Genomic DNA, 6,045 nt, shown 5'->3' on the forward strand with positions numbered 1-6,045 from the left:
GGGCCCTCGCACTTGTAAGCGCGTCCGCGTGTGAGCCGGCCGAGTTGCATATTCTGGAGCTCTGCCGGTGCGGCTGTGAATTTCTACGCGTTATGTCGCCGCATGAAGGTGCTATAGTCACTTCCTGTGTCCCTATGTGGAGCTACATAGCACTGCCGCTATGATATAAATCGGTATTGACGTGTAGATGTCTGGGGGTCGAGAGTTATCAAGCACGCAAAGTTTGGTTCAGATGTGAGCATGTACACTGAACAATAATGTACCCAAACAATAAAATAAATTCCTTTTATATTTCCCTGCCTTGTTGTTTATGTGTACATACAGAGGAAGAATGTGATAACAGCACACATTTCATCGTTACTGTGTGCTGTACCGCAGTTCTGTGTCCATGCATGCAGCAAACTGAAAGCACTGTCTGTCGGAGCGTCTACGTGAAAAGAGAAGGAAGACATGGCTGGTAGTGTCTTCAGAGTTGTTAAACACCTCAGCGCACTGAAGGAAGCCATCTGACTGTGTGAGGGGCAAGATCGTTGATGTCTGCAGGCAGAGTAGCCTAGAGCTCTCCTGTCTGACTGGTCCACCAATAGCAGAGAAGATGACCCTTGAGACACAGCCCCTCCTCATTTGCATAATGAGCAGAAATGCATACAGAAATTTAAAAAGGACAGGGAGAAATAAATACCATGGGTGAAAATAAATAAGGTAGAAAAATACAAAGGAAGAATAAACAGACAAAAATATTAAAAACACACATAAATAAAATATTAAAAAATTAGTAATAAATAAGTTAGATATAAGGGAGAATAAATAAGGTAATTATAACAAAGGTGATAAGTAAAGGCACTAATTAAATATATACATTTATGTCTCCTTGTATAATTTAATTACTACCTACATTTATTTATTTACTTTATTTTTTTGTGTATTTAATTGGAGCTTATTTATTTATTGAGCATTTATTTATTTCTGTATTTATTTCTGACTGTGTCAGGATCGGTCCTCCATAGCGGGGTGGGAGAGTTATCAAGCACGTAAAGTTTGGTTCAGATGTGAGCATGTACACTGAAGTTACAACAACTTCCTGTGTCATGGCGAAGACTTGATCTTGACGCCACGCCACGGACACACCCATTGACGAAAACTCGCAAATAGCACAACTTTTCATCTTCAATGCCTTTAGAAGGCACAGCACAAATTTGAAGTCGGTCGGACTAAATCCCTAGGAGGAGTTCGTTAAAGTACGAAGTGTGTAAATCATCCAAAATTTGACGTAAAATTCAAAATGGCCGACTTCCTGTTGATTTTAGGCATCGCTCCAAGAGGCTTTTTTGTGCGTCTGGACAAGATACACGTACCACAGAAAATTCGTGCACGTAGGTAAAACGTGCGGCGGGGCTGCTTCGTTAAAAGTCACTTCCTGTTGCCAGCAGGTGGCGCTATGACTGTCTGTGAATGTCAGCATGTACATGTGTTCAGGGCGGGACTCTCATCCTACATGTACAGTTTGGTCCAGATGTGAGCATGTACACTGAAGTTACGACAACTTCCGTGTCATGGCGAAGAGTTGATCTTTGACGCCACGCCACGGACACGCCCATTGACGAAAACTTGCAAATAGCACAACTTTTCATCTTCAATGCCTTTAGAAGGCACAGCAAAATTTGAGGTCGGTCGGACTAAATCCCTAGGAGGAGTTCGTTAAAGTACGAAGTGTGTAAATCATCCAAAATTTGACGTAAAATTCAAAATGGCCGACTTCCTGTTGGGTTTAGGCTATGGCTCCAAGAGACTTTTTTGTGCGTCTGGACAAGATACACGTACCACAGAAAATTCGTGCACGTAGGTGAAACGTGCGGCGGGGGCTGCTTCGTTAAAAGTCACTTCCTGTTGCCAGCAGGTGGCGCTATGACTGTGGGTGAATGTCAGCATGTACATGTGTTCAGGGCGGGACTCTCATCCTACATGTACAGTTTGGTCCAGATGTGAGCATGTACACTGAAGTTACGACAACTTCCGTGTCATGGCGAAGAGTTGATCTTTGACGCCACGCCACGGACACGCCCATTGACGAAAACTTGCAAATAGCACAACTTTTCATCTTCAATGCCTTTAGAAGGCACAGCACAAATTTGAGGTCGGTCGGACTAAATCCCTAGGAGGAGTTCGTTAAAGTACGAAGTGTGTAAATCATCCAAAATTTGACGTAAAATTCAAAATGGCCGACTTCCTGTTGGGTTTAGGCTATGGCTCCAAGAGACTTTTTTGTGCGTCTGGACAAGATACACGTACCACAGAAAATTCGTGCACGTAGGTGAAACGTGCGGCGGGGGCTGCTTCGTTAAAGGTCACTTTCTGTTGCCAGCAGGTGGCGCTATGACTGTGGGTGAATGTCGGCATGTACATGTGTTCAGGGCGGGACTCTCATCCTACATGTACAGTTTGGTCCAGATGTGAGCATGTACACTGAAGTTACAACAACTTCCTGTTTCATGCGAATCATCGACGCCACGGACACGCCCATTGACGAAAACGCGCAAATAGCACAACTTTTCATCGTCAATGCCTTTAGAAGGCACAGCAGAAATTTGACGTCGATCCGACTAAATCCCTAGGAGGAGTTCGTTAAAGTACGAAGTGTGTAAATCATCCAAAAATGGCCGTAAAATTCAAAATGGCCGACTTCCTGTTGACTTTAGGCTATGGGTTCTTGAGGCTTTTTTGTGCGTCTTGATGATACATGTCCCCAGAAAATTTCGTACATGTAGGTTGAACGTGAACGAGGGGCTAATTTTTCCAATTTTCTAGGTGGCGCTAGCGAGTCATTTTGCACGCCCATGTGCGAAACTTGTAGAATACGAAATTTTTCACCGGTTCTGACATGTTTGCAAATTTTGGTGAGTTTTCGAGAATGTTTAGGCCATGTCATTTGGCCTACTTTGCAGAAAAAAAAAAAAAAAAAAAAAAAAAAAATTAAAGCTGCAAGCAGCGTTGGGCGGGCCCTCGCACTTGTAAGCGCGTCCGCGCGTGAGCCGGCCGAGTTGCATATTCTGGAGCTCTGCCGGTGCGGCTGTGAATTTCCTACGCGGTTCCGACGCCGCATGAAGGTGCTATATGTCACTTCCTGTGTCCCCTATGTGGAGCTACATAGCACTTGCCGCTATGAATATAAATCGGTATTGACGTGTAGATGTCTGCGGGGTGGGAGAGTTATCAAGCACGTAAAGTTTGTTTCAGATGTGACATGTACACTGAACAATAATGTACCCAAACAATAAAATAAATTCCTTTTATATTTCCCTGCCTTGTTGTTTATGTGTACATACAGAGGAAGAATGTGAGAACAGCACACATTTCATCGTTACTGTGTGTTAGAGCATGGGAGAACAGTGGATACTTTTAATACAGCCCACACCCCTAATACTGTGTAACTATAACAAGTAGAGAACAGAAGAAAAAGATGTTCTTTCTTTACAACTGTCTGCATAGCTTATTCATATTGTGTAATGAATGAAAATAAATAGGCCTACTAGGCTCCTCTCTACTTTGACATTTAAGATTAGCTTGTTTGATCCACCTTCATACACATGTGACATTACTGTACAACTTGAGAAAGGTGAGTTGTTTTCTGCTCCAGCCTGCCTAAAAGAAAAGCGTTTTGGGATTAAATGGACTTTATTAGCTGCTGCAGTGCAGGATGAACTCAGAATAGACCCATTTCTCACCTTATTATTCTAAATCATGCAACGAAGAAGAAGAAATGCATAAGAAATCCTGGGACAAAATCTGTACAAATACTGTACAGCATGTAGTCTGATGAACAAGACTTGTGTTATAGCTGACTTGGGCAGTGAAATTTTTTTTAATTCATGTGGTCATAGTTGTCCACAACTCAAATCAGAATATAAGAAGAAATGTTTTATACCACCTCAAGAAGGCTTCCTATCAGAAAGGTAGGAAGGTATTTCAAATGTACAACTGCAGTACTTAAATCTAAGTAAAGTAATTTCCCTGACATTTTTGTGTTACTTTACTTTTAATAGACCCATGTAAGAGGTTTTATACTTCCTGTGAGTATAATCCAATCAATCTTATTTTCATACTGTATATCCGTTGTGTAATTTGATAAATTGTGTTGTATGTCGTGCTCGCATCTCAGAGAAGACTCTGACTGCAACATGCGTCTTTGTAAAGAGAGAAACAGACAGAAAAAGTCTCTAACTCTGCCTGTCAGCTCGCTCTGCTCCGTTAAAACTGAATTTACCATACAGAATTGAATACGAGTGCACTCCAGATTTAGCTGCAGCCAGCTGACCGTGTGCTTCTCCCTATACCGCAGTTCTGTGTCCATGCATGCAGCAAACTGAAAGCACTGTCTGTCGGAGCGTCTACGTGAAAAGAGAAGGAAGACATTGCTGGTAGTATTGTCTTCAGAGTTGTTAAACACCTCAGCGCACTGAAGGAAGCCATCTGACTGTGTGAGGGGCAAGATCGTTGATGTCTGCAGGCAGAGTAGGAGCTCTCCTGTCTGACTGGTCCACCAATAGCAGAGAAGATGACCCCTTGAGACACAGCCCCTCCTCATTTGCATAATGAGGCAGAAATGCATACAAAATTTAAAAAAGACAGGCAAAATAAATACCATGGGTGAAAATAAATAAGGTAAATAAATACAAAGGAAGAATAAAACAGACAAAAATATTAAAACACACACATAAATAAATACATTAAAAAAATTAGTAATAAATAAAGTTGAATAAACAAATAAGGTAATTATAACAAAGGTGAATAAGTAAAGGCACTAATTAAAATATAACATTTATGTCTCCTTGTATAATTTAATTACTACCTACATTTATTTATTTACTTTATTTTTTTGTGTATTTAATTGGATGCTTATTTATTTATTGAGCATTTATTTATTTCTGTATTTATTTCTGGCTGTGTCAGGATCGGTCCTCCATAACGGGGTGGGAGAGTTATCAAGCACGTAAAGTTTGGTTAAGATGTGAGCATGTACACTGAAGTTACAACAACTTCCTGTGTCATGGCGAAGACTTGATCTCTGACGCCACGCCACGGACACACCCATTGACGAAAACTCGCAAATAGCACAACTTTTCATCTTCAATGCCTTTAGAAGGCACAGCACAAATTTGAAGTCGGTCGGACTAAATCCCTAGGAGGAGTTCGTTAAAGTACGAAGTGTGTAAATCATCCAAAATTTGACGTAAAATTCAAAATGGCCGACTTCCTGTTGTTTAGGCATGGCTCCAAGAGCTTTTTTGTGCGTCTGGACAAGATACACGTACCACAGAAAATTCGTGCACGTAGGTGAAACGTGCGGCGGGGGCTGCTTCGTTAAAAGTCACTTCCTGTTGCCAGCAGGTGGCGCTATGACTGTGGGTGAATGTCAGCATGTACATGTGTTCAGGGCGGGACTCTCATCCTACATGTACAGTTTGGTGCAGATGTGAGCATGTACACTGAAGTTACGACAACTTCCGTGTCATGGCGAAGAGTTGATCTTTGACGCCACGCCACGGACACGCCCATTGACGAAAACTTGCAAATAGCACAACTTTTCATCTTCAATGCCTTTAGAAGGCACAGCAGAAATTTGAGGTCGGTCGGACTAAATCCCTAGGAGGAGTTCGTTAAAGTACGAAGTGTGTAAATCATCCAAAATTTGACGTAAAATTCAAAATGGCCGACTTCCTGTTGGGTTTAGGCTATGGCTCCAAGAGACTTTTTTGTGCGTCTGGACAAGATACACGTACCACAGAAAATTCGTGCACGTAGGTGAAACGTGCGGCGGGGGCTGCTTCGTTAAAAGTCACTTCTGTTGCCAGCAGGTGGCGCTATGACTGTGGGTGAATGTCAGCATGTACATGTGTTCAGGGCGGGACTCTCATCCTACATGTACAGTTTGGTCCAGATGTGAGCATGTACACTGAAGTTACGACAACTTCCGTGTCATGGCGAAGAGTTGATCTTTGACGCCACGCCACGGACACGCCCATTGACGAAAACTTGCAAATAGCACAA

This window comes from Micropterus salmoides, unplaced genomic scaffold (genome assembly GCF_014851395.1).
Source record: "Micropterus salmoides isolate LMB-PRFRI ecotype aquatic unplaced genomic scaffold, ASM1485139v1 Ms_hic_scaffold_3, whole genome shotgun sequence".
NCBI classification, from domain to species: domain Eukaryota; kingdom Metazoa; phylum Chordata; class Actinopteri; order Centrarchiformes; family Centrarchidae; genus Micropterus; species Micropterus salmoides.